Genomic DNA, 18540 nt, shown 5'->3' on the forward strand with positions numbered 1-18540 from the left:
ACACTTTCAGGTAATGATCAGTACCCCAATCCCACTTGGCACACCAAATTTTGTTTTTCAAGGTTAAACCGTTCCTTGGCAGTAACAGTTTTAATTTTTAGGTTTCACTCTGTTTTCTCCTATATGGATACTTGTAGTTGGAACTCTAAATCAAACACGGTTTCTGCTAGATCTTTGAAACTTGACACAATAAAGTAGTTCCAAGTTCTATCTCTATGGTTTGTTTCCTATTGAGGTAGTCCTAAGCAGAGACTGGGGCAAATCACTTTCATGGAAAGGGGTTGCCAAGCTTCCAAAAAACTACGAGTTTCCTGAAATCTCAGCACACATTTTTTCACCCTGTCTTGATGACACTTTCAGGTAATGATCAGTACCCCATCCCACTTGGCACACCAAATTTCGTTTTTCTAGATTAAACGGTTCCTTGGCAGTAACCGTTTTAATTTTTAGGTTTCACTCTGTTTTCTCCTATATGGATACATGTAGTTGGAACTCTAAATCAAACACGGTTTGTGCTAGCTCTTTGAAACTTGACACAATAAAGTACTTCCAAGTTCTATCTCTATGGTTTGTTTCCTATTGATGTAGTCCTAAGCAGAGAGAGGCGCAAATCACTTTCATGGAAAGGGGTTGCCAAGCTTCCAAAAAACTACGAGTTTCCTGAAATATCAGCACACATTTTTTTACCCAATCTTGATGACACTTTCAGGTAATGATCAGAACCCATTCCCACTTGGCTCACCAAATTTCGTTCTTCTAGGTTAAACCGTTCGTTGGCAGTAACAGTTTTAATTTTTAGGTTTCACTCTGTTTTCTCCTATATGGATACATGTAGTTGGAATTCTAAATCAAACACGGTTTGTGTTAGCTCTTTGAAACTTGACACAATAAAGTAGTTCCAAGTTTTATCTCTATGGTTTGTTTCCTATTGATGTAGCCCTAAGGAGAGACTGGCGCAAATCACTTTCATGGAAAGGGGTTGCCAAGCTTCCATAAAACTACGAGTTTCCTGAAATATCAGCACACATTTTTTCACCCTGTCTTGATGACACTTTCAGGTAATGATCAGTACCCCAATCCCACTTGGCACACCAAATTTCGTTCTTCTAGGTTAAACCATTCGTTGGCAGTAACACTTTTAAATTTTAGGTTTCACTCTGTTTTATCCTATATGGATACATGTAGTTGGAACTCTAAATCAAACACGGTTTGTGCTAGCTCTTTGAAACTTGACACAATAAAGTACTTCCAAGTTCTATCTCTATGGTTTGTTTCCTATTGATGTAGCCCTAAGCAGAGAACGGCGCAAATCACTTTCATGGAAAGGGGTTGCCAAGCTTCCAAAAAACTACGAGTTTCCTGAAATCTCAGCACACATTTTTTCACCCAATCTTGATGACACATACATGTCATGATCAGTACACCAATGTCACTTGGCTCACCAAATTTCGTTCTTCTAGGTTCAACCGTTCCTTGGCAGTAACAGTTTTAATTTTTAGGTTTCACTCTGTTTTCTCCTATATGGATACATGTAGTTGGAACTCTAAATCAAACACGGTTTGTGCTAGCTCTTTGAAACTTGACACAATAATGTACTTCCAAGTTCTATCTCTATGGTGTGTTTCCTATTGATGTAGACCTAAGCAGAGACTTGCACAAATCACTTTCATGGAAAGGGATTGCGAAGCTTCCAAAAAACTACGAGTTTCCTGAAATCTTAGCACACATTTTTTCACCCAGTCATGATGGCACTTACAGGTAATGATCAGTACCCCAATGCCACTTGGCTCACCAAATTTCGTTATTCTAGGTTAAACTGTTCCTTGGCAGTAACAGTTTTAATTTTTAAGTTTCACTCTGTTTTCTCCTATATGGATACATGTAGTTGGAACTCTAAATCAAACACGGTTTGTGCTAGCTCTTTGAAACTTGATACAATAAAGTAGTTCCAAGTTCTATCTGTATAGTTTGTTTCCTATTGATGTAGCCTTAAGCAGAGACTGGCGCAAATCACTTTCATTGAAATGGATTGCCAAGCTTCCAAAAAAATACGAGTTTCCTGAAATATCAGCACACATTTTTTCACCCTGTCTTGATGACACTTTCAGGTAATGATCAATACCCCAATCCCACTTTGCACACCAAATTTCATTTTTCTAGGTTAAACCGTTCCTTGGCAGTAACAGTTTTAATTTTTAGGTTTCACTCTGTTTTCTCCTATATGGATACATGTAGTTGGAACTCTAAATCAAACACGGTTTGTGGTAGCTCTTTGAAACTTGACACAATAAAGTAGTTCCAAGTTCTATATCTATGGTTTGTTTGCTATTCATGTAGCCCTAAGCAGAGACCGGTGCAAATCACTTTCATGGAAAGGGGTTGCCAAGCTTCCAAAAAACTACGAGTTTCCTGTAATATCAGCACACATTTTTTCACCCTGTCTTGATGACACTTTCAGGTAATGATCAGTACCCCAATCCACTTGGCACACCAAATTTCGTTCTTCTAGGTTAAACCGTTCCTTGGGAGTAACAGTTTTAATTTTTAGGTTTCACTCTGTTTTCTCCTATATGGATACATGTAGTTGGAACTCTAAATCAAACACGGTTTGTGGTAGCTCTTTGAAACTTGACACAATAAATTAGTTACAAGATCTATCTCTATGGTTTGTTTCCTATTGATGTAGCCCTAAGCAGAGAACGGCGCAAATCACTTTCATGGAAAGGGATTGCGAAGCTTCCAAAAAACTATGAGTTTCCTGAAATCTTAGCACACATTTTTTCACCCAGTCATGATGGCACTTACAGGTAGTGATCAGTACCCCAATGCCACTTGGCTCACCAAATTTCGTTCTTCTAGGTTAAACTGTTCCTTGGCAGTAACAGTTTTAATTTTTAAGTTTCACTCTGTTTTCTCCTATATGGATACATGTAGTTGGAACTCTAAATCAAACACGGTTTGTGCTAGCTCTTTGAAACTTGATACAATAAAGTAGTTCCAAGTTCTATCTGTATAGTTTGTTTCCTATTGATGTAGCCTCAAGCAGAGACTGGCGCGAATCACTTTCATTGAAAGGGGTTGCCAAGCTTCCAAAAAACTACAAGATTCCTGAAATCTCAGCACACATTTTTTCAGCCAATCTTGATGACACTTTCAGGTAATGATCAGAACCCATTCCCACTTGGCTCACCAAATTTCGTTCTTCTAGGTTAAACCGTTCGTTGGCAGTAACAGTTTTAATTTTTAGGTTTCACTCTGTTTTCTCCTATATGGATACTTGTAGTTGGAACTCTAAATCAAACACGGTTTCTGCTAGCTCTTTGAAACTTGACGCAATAAAGTACTTCCAAGTTCTATCTCTATGGTTTGTTTGCTATTCATGTAGCCCTAAGCAGAGACCGGCGCAAATCACTTCCATGGAAAAGGGTTGCCAAGCTTCCAAAAAACTACGAGTTTCCTGAAATATCAGCACACATTTTTTCACCCTGTCTTGATGACACTTTCAGGTAATGATCAATACCCCAATCCCACTTTGCACACCAAATTTCATTTTTCTAGGTTAAACTGTTCCTTGGCAGTAACAGTTTTAATTTTTAAGTTTCACTCTGTTTTCTCCTATATGGATACATGTAGTTGGAACTCTAAATCAAACACGGTTTGTGCTAGCTCTTTGAAACTTGACACAATAAAGTAGTTCCAAGTTCTATCTCTATGGTTTGTTTGCTATTCATGTAGCCCTAAGCAGAGACCGGCGCAAATCACTTTCATGGAAAGGGGTTGCCAAGCTTCCAAAAAAATACGAGTTTCCTGAAATCCCAGCACACATTTTTTCTCCAAATCTTGATGACACTTATAGGTAATGATCAGTACCCCAATCCACTTGGCACACCAAATTTCGTTCTTCTAGGTTAAACCGTTCCTTGGGAGTAACAGTTTTAATTTTTAGGTTTCACTCTGTTTTCTCCTATATGGATACATGTAGTTGGAACTCTAAATCAAACACGGCTTGTGCTAGCTCTTTGAAACTTGACACAATAAAGTACTTCCAAGTTCTATCTCTATGGTTTGTTTCCTATTGATGTAGCCCTAAGGAGAGACTGGCGCAAATCACTTTCATGGAAATGGGTTGCCAAGCCTCCAAAAAACTACGAGTTTCCTGAAGTCACAGCACACATTTTTACACCCAATCTTGATGACACTTTCAGGTAATGATCAGTACCCCAATCCCACTTGGCTCACCAAATTTCGTTCTTCTAGGTTAAACCGTTCGTTGGCAGTAACAGATTAAAATTTAGGTTTCACTCTGTTTTCTCCTCTATGGATACATGTAGTTGGAACTCTAAATCAAACTCGGTTTGTGGTAGCTCTTTGAAACTTGACACAATAAATTAGTTACAAGTTCTATCTCTATGGTTTGTTTCCTATTGATGTAGCCCTAAGCAGAGACCGGCGCAAATCACTTTCATGGAAAGGGGTTGCCAAGCTTCCAAAAAACTACGAGTTTCCTGAAGTCACAGCACACATTTTTACACCCAATCTTGATGACACTTTCAGGTAATGATCAGTACCCCAATCCCACTTGGCTCCCCAAATTTCGTTCTTCTAGGTTAAACCGTTCGTTGGCAGTAACAGTTTTAATTTTTAGGTTTCACTCTGTTTTCTCGTATATGGATACATGTAGTTGGAACTCTAAATCAAACACGGTTTGCGCTAGCTCTTGGAAATTTGACACAATACAGTAGATCCAAGTTCTATCTCTATGGTTTGTTTCTTATTGATGTAGCACTAAGCATAGAACGGCGCAAATCTCTTTCATGGAAAGGTGTTGCCAAGCTTCCAAAAAACTACGATTTTCCTGAAATCTCAGCACACATTTTTTCACCCAATTTTAATGACACTTTCAGGTAATGATCAGTACCCCAATCCCACTTGGCACACCAAATTTTATTTTTCTAGGTTAAACCGTTCCTTGGCAGTAACAGTTTAAATTTTTAGGTTTCACACTGTTTTCTCCTATATGGATACATGTAGTTGGAACTCTAAATCAAACACGGTTTCTGCTAGCTCTTTGAAACTTGACACAATAAAGTAGTTCCAAGTTCTATCTCTATGGTTTGTTTCCTATTGATATAGTCCTAAGCAGAGACTGGGGCAAATCACTTTCATGGAAAGGGGTTGCCAAGCTTCCAAAAAACTACAAGATTCCTGAAATCTCAGCACACATTTTTTCAGCCAATCTTGATGACACTTTCAGGTAATGATCAGAACCGATTCCCACTTGGCTCACCAAATTTCGTTCTTCTAGGTTAAACCGTTCGTTGGCAGTAACAGTTTTAATTTTTAGGTTTCACTCTGTTTTCTCCTATATGGATACATGTAGTTGGAACTCTAAATCAAACATGGTTTGTGCTAGCTCTTTGAAACTTGACACAATAAAGTAGTTCCAAGTTCTATCTCTATGGATTGTTTCCTATTGATGTAGCCCTAAGGAGAGACTGGCGCAAACCACTTTCATGGAAAGGGGTTGCCAAGCTTCCAAAAAAATACAGTTTCCTGAAATATCAGCACACATTTTTTCACCCTGTCTTGATGACACTTTCAGGTAATGATCAGTACCCCAATCCCACTTGGCACACCAAATTTCGTTCTTCTAGGTTAAACCATTCTTTGGCAGTAACAGTTTTAATTTTTAGGTTTCATTCTGTTTTATCCAATATGGATACATGTAGTTGGAACTCTAAATCAAACACGGTTTGTGCTAGCTCTTTGAAACTTGACACAATAAATTACTTCAAGTTCTATCTCTATGGTTTGTTTCCTATTGATGTAGTACTAAGCAGAGACTGGCGCAAATCACTTTCATGGAAAGGGGTTGCCAAGCTTCCAAAAAAACTACAAGTTTCCTGAAATCTCAGCACACATTTTTTCACCCAATCTTGATGACACTTTCAGGTAATGATCAGAACCCATTCCCACTTGGCTCACCAAATTTCGTTCTTCTAGGTTAAACCGTTAGTGGGCAGTAACAGTTTTAATTTTTAGGTTTCACTCTGTTTTCTCCTATATGGATACATGTAGTTGGAACTCTAAATCAAACACGGTTTGTGCTAGCTCTTTGAAACTTGACGCAATAAAGTACTTCCAAGTTCTATCTCTATGGTTTGTTTGCTATTCATGTAGCCCTAAGCAGAGACCGGCGCAAATCACTTCCATGGAAAAGGGTTGCCAAGCTTCCAAAAAACTACGAGTTTCCTGAAATATCAGCACACATTTTTTCACCCTGTCTTGATGACACTTTCAGGTAATGATCAATACCCCAATCCCACTTTGCACACCAAATTTCATTTTTCTAGGTTAAACTGTTCCTTGGCAGTAACAGTTTTAATTTTTAAGTTTCACTCTGTTTTCTCCTATATGGATACATGTAGTTGGAACTCTAAATCAAACACGGTTTGTGCTAGCTCTTTGAAACTTGACGCAATAAAGTACTTCCAAGTTCTATCTCTATGGTTTGTTTGCTATTCATGTAGCCCTAAGCAGAGACCGGCGCAAATCACTTTCATGGAAAGGGGTTGCCAAGCTTCCAAAAAAATACGAGTTTCCTGAAATCCCAGCACACATTTTTTCTCCAAATCTTGATGACACTTATAGGTAATGATCAGTACCCCAATCCACTTGGCACACCAAATTTCGTTCTTCTAGGTTAAACCGTTCCTTGGGAGTAACAGTTTTAATTTTTAGGTTTCACTCTGTTTTCTCCTATATGGATACATGTAGTTGGAACTCTAAATCAAACACGGCTTGTGCTATCTCTTTGAAACTTGACACAATAAAGTACTTCCAAGTTCTATCTCTATGGTTTGTTTCCTATTGATGTAGCCCTAAGGAGAGACTGGCGCAAATCACTTTCATGGAAATGGGTTGCCAAGCCTCCAAAAAACTACGAGTTTCCTGAAGTCACAGCACACATTTTTACACCCAATCTTGATGACACTTTCAGGTAATGATCAGTACCCCAATCCCACTTGGCTCACCAAATTTCGTTCTTCTAGGTTAAACCGTTCGTTGGCAGTAACAGATTAAAATTTAGGTTTCACTCTGTTTTCTCCTCTATGGATACATGTAGTTGGAACTCTAAATCAAACACGGTTTGTGGTAGCTCTTTGAAACTTGACACAATAAATTAGTTACAAGTTCTATCTCTATGGTTTGTTTCCTATTGATGTAGCCCTAAGCAGAGACCGGCGCAAATCACTTTCATGGAAAGGGGTTGCCAAGCTTCCAAAAAACTACGAGTTTCCTGAAGTCACAGCACACATTTTTACACCCAATCTTGATGACACTTTCAGGTAATGATCAGTACCCCAATCCCACTTGGCTCCCCAAATTTCGTTCTTCTAGGTTAAACCGTTCGTTGGCAGTAACAGTTTTAATTTTTAGGTTTCACTCTGTTTTCTCATATATGGATACATGTAGTTGGAACTCTAAATCAAACACGGTTTGCGCTAGCTCTTGGAAATTTGACACAATACAGTAGATCCAAGTTCTATCTCTATGGTTTGTTTCTTATTGATGTAGCACTAAGCATAGAACGGCGCAAATCTCTTTCATGGAAAGGTGTTGCCAAGCTTCCAAAAAACTACGATTTTCCTGAAATCTCAGCACACATTTTTTCACCCAATTTTAATGACACTTTCAGGTAATGATCAGTACCCCAATCCCACTTGGCACACCAAATTTTATTTTTCTAGGTTAAACCGTTCCTTGGCAGTAACAGTTTAAATTTTTAGGTTTCACACTGTTTTCTCCTATATGGATACATGTAGTTGGAACTCTAAATCAAACACGGTTTCTGCTAGCTCTTTGAAACTTGACACAATAAAGTAGTTCCAAGTTCTATCTCTATGGTTTGTTTCCTATTGATATAGTCCTAAGCAGAGACTGGGGCAAATCACTTTCATGGAAAGGGGTTGCCAAGCTTCCAAAAAACTACAAGATTCCTGAAATCTCAGCACACATTTTTTCAGCCAATCTTGATGACACTTTCAGGTAATGATCAGAACCGATTCCCACTTGGCTCACCAAATTTCGTTCTTCTAGGTTAAACCGTTCGTTGGCAGTAACAATTTTAATTTTTAGGTTTCACTCTGTTTTCTCCTATATGGATACATGTAGTTGGAACTCTAAATCAAACATGGTTTGTGCTAGCTCTTTGAAACTTGACACAATAAAGTAGTTCCAAGTTCTATCTCTATGGATTGTTTCCTATTGATGTAGCCCTAAGGAGAGACTGGCGCAAATCACTTTCATGGAAAGGGGTTGCCAAGCTTCCAAAAAACTACAGTTTCCTGAAATATCAGCACACATTTTTTCACCCTGTCTTGATGACACTTTCAGGTAATGATCAGTACCCCAATCCCACTTGGCACACCAAATTTCGTTCTTCTAGGTTAAACCGTTCTTTGGCAGTAACAGTTTTAATTTTTAGGTTTCATTCTGTTTTATCCAATATGGATACATGTAGTTGGAACTCTAAATCAAACACGGTTTGTGCTAGCTCTTTGAAACTTGACACAATAAATTACTTCAAGTTCTATCTCTATGGTTTGTTTCCTATTGATGTAGTACTAAGCAGAGACTGGCGCAAATCACTTTCATGGAAAGGGGTTGCCAAGCTTCCAAAAAAAACTACAAGTTTCCTGAAATCTCAGCACACATTTTTTCACCCAATCTTGATGACACTTTCAGGTAATGATCAGTTCCCCAATACCACTTGGCTCTCCAGATATCGTTCTTCTAGGTTAAACCGTTCGTTGGCAGTAAGAGTTTTAATTTTTGGTTTCACTCTGTTTTCTCCTATATGGATACATGTAGTTGGAACTCTAAATCAAACACGGTTTGTGCTAGCTCTTTGAAACTTGACACAATAAAGTAGTTCCAAGTTCTATCTCTATGGTTTGTTTCCTATTCATATAGATCTAGGCAGAGACTGGCGCATATCACTTTCATGGAAAGGGGTTGCCAAGCTTCCAAAAAACTACGAGTTTCCTGAAATCTCAGCACACATTTTTTCACCCAATCTTGATGGCACTTACAGGTAATTATCAGTACCCCAATTGCACTTGGCTCACCAAATTCCGTTCTTCTAAGTTAAACCGTTCGTTGGCAGTAACAGTTTTAATTTTTAGGTTTCACTCTGTTTTCTCCTATATGGATACATGTAGTTGGAACTCTAAATCAAACACGGTTTGTGCTAGCTCTTTGAAACTTGACACAATAAAGTAGTTCCAAGTTCTATCTCTATGGTTTGTTTCCTATTGATGTAGCCCTAAGCAAAGACTGGCGCAAATCACTTTCATGGAAATGGGTTGCCAAACTTCCAAAAAACATCGAGTTTCCTGAAATCTCAGCACACATTTTTTCACCCAATCTTGATGACACTTTCAGGTATGATCAGTACCCCAATCCCACTTGGCTCACCAAAATTCGTTCTTCTAAGTTAAACACTTGGTTGGCCTTAACAGTTTTAAATTTTAGGTTTCACTCTGTTTTCTCCTATATGGATACATATAGTTGGAAGTCTAAATCAAACACGGTTTGTGCTAGCTCTTTGAAACTTGACACAATAAAGTAGTTCTAATTTGTATCTCTATGGCTTGTTTCCTATTGATGTAGCCCTAAGCAGAGACCGGTGCAAATCACTTTCATTGAAAGGGGTTGCCAAGCTTCCAAAAAACTACGAGTTTCCTGAAATCTAAGCACACATTTTTTCACCTAATCTTGATGACACTTACAGGTAATGATCAGTACCCCAATCCCACTTGGCTCACCGAATTTCGTTCTTCTAGGTTAAACCGTTCGTTGGCAGTAACAGTTTTAATTTTTAGGTTTCACTAATTTTTCTCCTATACGGATACATGTAGTTGGAACTCTAAATCAAACACGGTTGGTGCTAGCTCTTTGAAACTTCACACAATAAAGTAGTTCCAAGTTCTATCTCTATGGTTTGTTTCCTATTGATGTAGCCCTAAGCAGAGACTGGCGCAAATCACTTTAATTGAAAGGGGTTGCCAAGCTTCCAAAAAACTACGAGTTTCCTGAAATCTCAGCACACATTTTTTCACCCAATCTTGATCAAACTTCCACGTAATGATCAGTACCCCAATCCCACTTGGCTCACCAAATTTCGTTCTTCTAAGTTAAACCCTTGGTTGGCAGTAACAGTTGTAAATTTTAGGTTTCACTCTGTTTTCTCCTATATGGATACATGTAGTTGGAAGTCTAAATCAAACACGGTTTGTGCTAGCTCTTTGAAACTTGACACAATAAAGTAGTTCCAAGTTCTATCTCTTTGGTTTGTTTGCTATTGATGTAGCCCTAAGCAATGACTGGCGCAAATCACTTTCATGGAAAGGGGTTGCCAAGCTTCAAAAAAACTACGAGTTTCCTGAAATCTCAGCACACATTTTTTTCACCCAATCTTGATGAGCCTTTCAGGTAATGATCAGGACGCCAATCCCACTTGGCTCACCAAATTTCGTTCTTCTAAGTTAAACACTTGGTTGGCCTTAACAGTTTTAAATTTTAGGTTTCACTCTGTTTTCTCCTATATGGATACATGTAGCTGGAAGTCTAAATCAAACACGGTTTGTGCTAGCTCTTTGAAACTTGACACAATAAAGTAGTTCTAATTTGTATCTCTATGGCTTGTTTCCTATTGATGTAGCCCTATGCAGAGACCGGCGCTAATCACTTTCATTGAAAGGGGTTGCCAAGCTTCCAAAAAACTACGAGTCTCCTGAAATCTCAGCACACATTTTTTCACCCAAACTTGATGACACTTTCAGGTAATGATCAGTACCCCAATCACACTTGGCTCACCAAATTTCGTTCTTCTAGTTTAAACTGTTCATTGGCAGTAACAGTTTTAATTTTTAAGTTTCACTCTGTTTTCTCCTATATGGATACATGTAGTTGGAACTCTAAATCAAACACGGTTTGTGCTAGCTCTTTGAAACTTGACACAATAAAGTAGTTCCATGTTCTATCTGTATGGTTTGTTTCCGATTGATGTAGCCCTATGCAGAAAACGGTGCAAATCACTTTCATTGAAAGGGGTTGCCAAGCTTCCAAAAAACTACGAGTTTCCTGAAATATCAGCACACATTTTTTCACCCTGCCTTGATGACACTTTCAGGTAATGATCAGTACCCCAATCCCAGTTGGCACACCAAATTTTGTTTTTCTAGGTTAAACCGTTCCTTGGCAGTAACAGTTTTAATTTTTAGGTTTCACTCTGTTTTCTCCTGTATGGATACATGTAGTTGGAACTCTAAATCAAACACGGTTTCTGCTAGATCTTTGAAACTTGACACAATAAAGTAGTTCCAAGTTCTATCTCTATGGTTTGTTTCCTATTGAGGTAGTCCTAAGCAGAGACTGGGGCAAATCACTTTCATGGAAAGGGGTTGCCAAGCTTCCAAAAAACTACGAGTTTCCTGAAATCTCAGCACACATTTTTTCACCCTGTCTTGATGACACTTTCAGGTAATGATCAGTACCCCATCCCACTTGGCACACCAAATTTCGTTTTTCTAGATTAAACGGTTCCTTGGCAGTAACCGTTTTAATTTTTAGGTTTCACTCTGTTTTCTCTTATATGGATACATGTAGTTGGAACTCTAAATCAAACACGGTTTGTGCTAGCTCTTTGAAACTTGACACAATAAAGTACTTCCAAGTTCTATCTCTATGGTTTGTTTCCTATTGATGTAGTCCTAAGCAGAGAGTGGCGCAAATCACTTTCATGTAAAGGGGTTGCCAAGCTTCCAAAAAACTACAAGTTTCCTGAAATCTCTGCACACATTTTTTCACCCAATCTTGATGATACTTTCAGGTAATGATCAGTACCCATTCCCACTAGGCTCACCAAATTTCGTTCTTCTAGGTTAAACCGTTCGTTGGCAGTAACAGTTTAAATTCTTAGGTTTCACTCTGTTTTCTCCTATATGGATACATGTAGTTGGAACTCTAAATCAAACACGGTTTGTGCTAGCACTTTGAAACTTGACACAATAAAGTAGTTTCAAGTTCTGTCTCTATGGTTTGTTTCCTATTGATGTAGCCCTAAGCAGAGACCGGCGCAAATCACTTTCATGGAAAGGGGTTGCCAAGCTTCCAAAAAACTACGAGTTTCCTGAAATCTCAGCACACATTTTTTCACCCAATTTTAATGACACTTTCAGGTAATGATCAGTACCCCAATCCCACTTGGCACACCAAATTTTATTTTTCTAGGTTAAACCGTTCCTTGGCAGTAACAGTTTAAATTTTTAGGTTTCACACTGTTTTCTCCTATATGGATACATGTAGTTGGAACTCTAAATCAAACACGGTTTCTGCTAGCTCTTTGAAACTTGACACAATAAAGTAGTTCCAAGTTCTATCTCTATGGTTTGTTTCCTATTGATATAGTCCTAAGCAGAGACTGGGGCAAATCACTTTCATGGAAAGGGGTTGCCAAGCTTCCAAAAAACTACAAGATTCCTGAAATCTCAGCACACATTTTTTCAGCCAATCTTGATGACACTTTCAGGTAATGATCAGAACCGATTCCCACTTGGCTCACCAAATTTCGTTCTTCTAGGTTAAACCGTTCGTTGGCAGTAACAATTTTAATTTTTAGGTTTCACTCTGTTTTCTCCTATATGGATACATGTAGTTGGAACTCTAAATCAAACATGGTTTGTGCTAGCTCTTTGAAACTTGACACAATAAAGTAGTTCCAAGTTCTATCTCTATGGATTGTTTCCTATTGATGTAGCCCTAAGGAGAGACTGGCGCAAATCACTTTCATGGAAAGGGGTTGCCAAGCTTCCAAAAAACTACAGTTTCCTGAAATATCAGCACACATTTTTTCACCCTGTCTTGATGACACTTTCAGGTAATGATCAGTACCCCAATCCCACTTGGCACACCAAATTTCGTTCTTCTAGGTTAAACCGTTCTTTGGCAGTAACAGTTTTAATTTTTAGGTTTCATTCTGTTTTATCCAATATGGATACATGTAGTTGGAACTCTAAATCAAACACGGTTTGTGCTAGCTCTTTGAAACTTGACACAATAAATTACTTCAAGTTCTATCTCTATGGTTTGTTTCCTATTGATGTAGTACTAAGCAGAGACTGGCGCAAATCACTTTCATGGAAAGGGGTTGCCAAGCTTCCAAAAAAACTACAAGTTTCCTGAAATCTCAGCACACATTTTTTCACCCAATCTTGATGACACTTTCAGGTAATGATCAGTTCCCCAATACCACTTGGCTCTCCAGATATCGTTCTTCTAGGTTAAACCGTTCGTTGGCAGTAAGAGTTTTAATTTTTGGTTTCACTCTATTTTCTCCTATATGGATACATGTAGTTGGAACTCTAAATCAAACACGGTTTGTGCTAGCTCTTTGAAACTTGACACAATAAAGTAGTTCCAAGTTCTATCTCTATGGTTTGTTTCCTATTCATATAGATCTAGGCAGAGACTGGCGCATATCACTTTCATGGAAAGGGGTTGCCAAGCTTCCAAAAAACTACGAGTTTCCTGAAATCTCAGCACACATTTTTTCACCCAATCTTGATGGCACTTACAGGTAATTATCAGTACCCCAATTGCACTTGGCTCACCAAATTCCGTTCTTCTAAGTTAAACCGTTCGTTGGCAGTAACAGTTTTAATTTTTAGGTTTCACTCTGTTTTCTCCTATATGGATACATGTAGTTGGAACTCTAAATCAAACACGGTTTGTGCTAGCTCTTTGAAACTTGACACAATAAAGTAGTTCCAAGTTCTATCTCTATGGTTTGTTTCCTATTGATGTAGCCCTAATCAAAGACTGGCGCAAATCACTTTCATGGAAATGGGTTGCCAAACTTCCAAAAAACATCGAGTTTCCTGAAATCTCAGCACACATTTTTTCACCCAATCTTGATGACACTTTCAGGTATGATCAGTACCCCAATCCCACTTGGCTCACCAAAATTCGTTCTTCTAAGTTAAACACTTGGTTGGCCTTAACAGTTTTAAATTTTAGGTTTCACTCTGTTTTCTCCTATATGGATACATATAGTTGGAAGTCTAAATCAAACACGGTTTGTGCTAGCTCTTTGAAACTTGACACAATAAAGTAGTTCTAATTTGTATCTCTATGGCTTGTTTCCTATTGATGTAGCCCTAAGCAGAGACCGGTGCAAATCACTTTCATTGAAAGGGGTTGCCAAGCTTCCAAAAAACTACGAGTTTCCTGAAATCTAAGCACACATTTTTTCACCTAATCTTGATGACACTTACAGGTAATGATCAGTACCCCAATCCCACTTGGCTCACCGAATTTCGTTCTTCTAGGTTAAACCGTTCGTTGGCAGTAACAGTTTTAATTTTTAGGTTTCACTAATTTTTCTCCTATACGGATACATGTAGTTGGAACTCTAAATCAAACACGGTTGGTGCTAGCTCTTTGAAACTTCACACAATAAAGTAGTTCCAAGTTCTATCTCTATGGTTTGTTTCCTATTGATGTAGCCCTAAGCAGAGACTGGCGCAAATCACTTTAATTGAAAGGGGTTGCCAAGCTTCCAAAAAACTACGAGTTTCCTGAAATCTCAGCACACATTTTTTCACCCAATCTTGATCAAACTTCCACGTAATGATCAGTACCCCAATCCCACTTGGCTCACCAAATTTCGTTCTTCTAAGTTAAACCCTTGGTTGGCAGTAACAGTTGTAAATTTTAGGTTTCACTCTGTTTTCTCCTATATGGATACATGTAGTTGGAAGTCTAAATCAAACACGGTTTGTGCTAGCTCTTTGAAACTTGACACAATAAAGTAGTTCCAAGTTCTATCTCTTTGGTTTGTTTGCTATTGATGTAGCCCTAAGCAATGACTGGCGCAAATCACTTTCATGGAAAGGGGTTGCCAAGCTTCAAAAAAACTACGAGTTTCCTGAAATCTCAGCACACATTTTTTTCACCCAATCTTGATGAGCCTTTCAGGTAATGATCAGGACGCCAATCCCACTTGGCTCACCAAATTTCGTTCTTCTAAGTTAAACACTTGGTTGGCCTTAACAGTTTTAAATTTTAGGTTTCACTCTGTTTTCTCCTATATGGATACATGTAGCTGGAAGTCTAAATCAAACACGGTTAGTGCTAGCTCTTTGAAACTTGACACAATAAAGTAGTTCTAATTTGTATCTCTATGGCTTGTTTCCTATTGATGTAGCCCTATGCAGAGACCGGCGCTAATCACTTTCATTGAAAGGGGTTGCCAAGCTTCCAAAAAACTACGAGTCTCCTGAAATCTCAGCACACATTTTTTCACCCAAACTTGATGACACTTTCAGGTAATGATCAGTACCCCAATGCCACTTGGCTCACCAAATTTCGTTCTTCTAGGTTAAAACTTTCATTGGCAGTAACAGTTTTAATTTTAGGTTTTACTCTGTTTTCTCCTATATGGATACATGTAGTTGGAACTCTAAAGCAAACACGGTTTGTGCTAGCTCTTTGAAACTTGACACAATAAAGTAGTTCCATGTTCTATCTGTATGGTTTGTTTCCTATTGATGTAGCCCTAAGCAGAGACTTGCGCAAATCACTTTCATGGAAAGGGGTTGCCAAGCTTCCAAAAAACTACGAGTTTCCTGAAATCTTAGCCCACATTTTTTCACTTAATCTTTATGGCACTTACAGGTAATGATCAGTACCGCAATGCCACTTGACTCACCAAATTTCGTTCTTCTATGTTAAACCGTTCGTTGGCAGTAACAGTTTTAATTTTTAGGTTTCACTCTGTTTTCTCCTATATGGATACATGTAGTTGGAACTCTAAATCAAACACGGTTTGCGCTAGCTCTTTGAAACTTGTCAGAATAAAGTAGTTCCAAGTTCTGTCTGTATGGTTTTTTCCTATTGATGTAGCCCTAAGCAGAGACTGGCGCAAATCACTTTCATGGAAAGGGTTGCCAAGCTTCCAAAAAACTACAAGTTTCCTGAAATCTCAGCACACATTTTTTCACCCAATCTTGATGACACATACATGTCATGATCAGTACACCAATGTCACTTGGCTCACCAATTTTTGTTCTTCTAGGTTAAACCGTTCGTTGGCAGTAACAGTTTTAATTTTTAGGTTTCACTCTGTTTTCTCCAATATGGATACATGTAGTTGGAACTCTAAATCAAACACGGTTTGTGCTAGCTCTTTGAAACTTGACACAATAAAGTAGTGCCAAGTTCTATCTCTATGGTTTGTTTCCTATTGATGTAGCCCTAAGCAGAAACCGGCGATAATCACTTTCATGGTAAGGGGTTGCGAAGCTTCCAAAAATCTACGAGTTTCCTGAAATCTCAGCACACATTTTTCTCTGAATCTTGATGACACTTAAGGGTAATGATCAGTACCCCAATGCCACTTGGCTCACCAAATTTCGTTCTTCTAGGTTAAACCGTTCGTTGTCAGTAACAGTTTTAATTTTTACGTTTCACTCTGTTTTCTCCTATATGGATACATGTAGTTGGAACTCTAAATCAAACACGGTTTGGCTAGCTCTTTGAAATTTGACACAAAAAATTAGTTCCAAGTTCTATCTCTATGGTTTGTTTCTTATTGATGTAGCCCTTAGCAGAGAACGGCGCAAATCTCTTTCATGGAAAGGGGTTGCCAAGCTTCAAAAAAATTACGAGTTTCCTGAAATCTCAGCACACATTTTTTCACCCAATTTTGATGACACTTTCAGGTAATGATCAGTACCCAATCCCACTTGGCTCACCAGATTTCGTTCTTCTAGGTTCAAACGCTTGTTGGAAGTAACAGTTTTAATTTTTAGGTTTCACTCTGTTTTCTCCTATATGGATACATGTAGTTGGAACTCTAAATCAAACACGGTTTGTTCTAGCTCTTTGAAACTTGACACAATAAAGTAGTTCCAAGTTCTATCTCTGGGGTTTGTTTCCTATTGATGTAGCCCTACACAGAGACTGGCGCAAATCACTTTAATGGAAAGGGGTTGCCAAGCTTCCAGAAAACTTCGAGGTTCCTGAAATCTCAGCACACATTTTTTCCCAAAATCTTGATGACACTTACAGGTATTGATCATACCGCAATGCCACTTGGCTCACCAAATTTCGTTCTTCTAGGTTAAACCGTTCGTTGGCAGTAACAGTTTTAATTTTTAGGTTTCACTCTGTTTTCTCCTATATGGATACATGTAGTTGGAACTCTAAAACAAACACGGTTTTTGCTCGCTCTTTGAAACTTGACACAATAAAGTAGTTCCAAGTTCTATCTCTATGGTTTGTTTCCTTGATGTAGACCTAAGCAGAGACTGGCGCAAATCACTTTAATGGAAAGGGGTTGCCAAGCTTCCAAAAAACTTCGAGTTTCCTGAAATCTCAGCACACATTTTTTCCCAAAATCTTGATGACACTTACAGGTAATGGTCAGTACCGCAATGCCACTTGGCTCACCAAATTTCGTTCTTCTAGGTTAAACGGTTCGTTGGCAGTAACAGTTTTAATTTTTAGGTTTCACTCTGTTTTCTCCTATATGGATACATGTAGTTGGAACTCTAAATCAAACACGGTTTGTGCTAGCTCTTTGCAACTTGACACAATAAAGTAGTTCCAAGTTCTATCTCTATGGTATGTTTCCTATTGATGTAGCCCTAAGCAGAGACTGGCGCAAATCACTTACATAGAAAGGGGTTGCCAAGCTTCCAAAAAACTACGAGTTTCCTGAAATCTCAGCACACATTTTTTAACCCAATCTTGATGGCACTTACAGGTAATGATCAGTACCCCAATGCCAGTTGGCTCACCAAATTTCGTTCTTCTAGGTTATACCGTTCGTTGGCAGTAACAGTTTTAATTTTTAGGTTTCACGCTGTTTTCTCCTATATGGATACATGTAGTTGGAACTCTAAATCAAACACAGTTTGTGCTAGCTCTTTGAAACTTGACACAATAAAGTAGTTCCAAGTTCTATCTCTACAGTTTGTTTCCTATTAGTCTAGCCCTAAGCACAGACCGGCGCAAATCACTTTCATGGAAAGGGGTTGCCAAGCTTCCAAAAAGTACGAGTCTCCTGAAATCTCAGCACACATTTTTTCACCCAATCTTGATGACACTTTCAGGTAATGATCAGTACCCCAATCCCACTTGGCTCACCAAATTTCGTTCTTCTAGGTTATACTGTTCGTTTGCAGTAACAGTTTTAATTTTTAGGTTTCACTCTGTTTTCTCCTATATGGATACATATAGTTGGAACACTAAATCAAACACGGTTTGTGCTAGCTCTTTGAAACTTGACAAAATAAGTAGTTCCAAGTTCTATCTTTATGGTTTCTTTCCTATTGATGTAGCCCTAAGCAAAGACTGGCGCAAATCACTTTCATAGAAAGGGGTTGCCAAGCTTCCAAAAAACTTCGAGTTTCCTGAAATCTCAGCACACATTTTTTCCCAAAATCTTGATGACACTTACAGGTAATGGTC

Source organism: Spermophilus citellus (genome assembly GCF_964194105.1).
Source record: "Spermophilus citellus genome assembly, chromosome: 2".
Classification (NCBI taxonomy): Eukaryota; Metazoa; Chordata; class Mammalia; order Rodentia; family Sciuridae; genus Spermophilus; species Spermophilus citellus.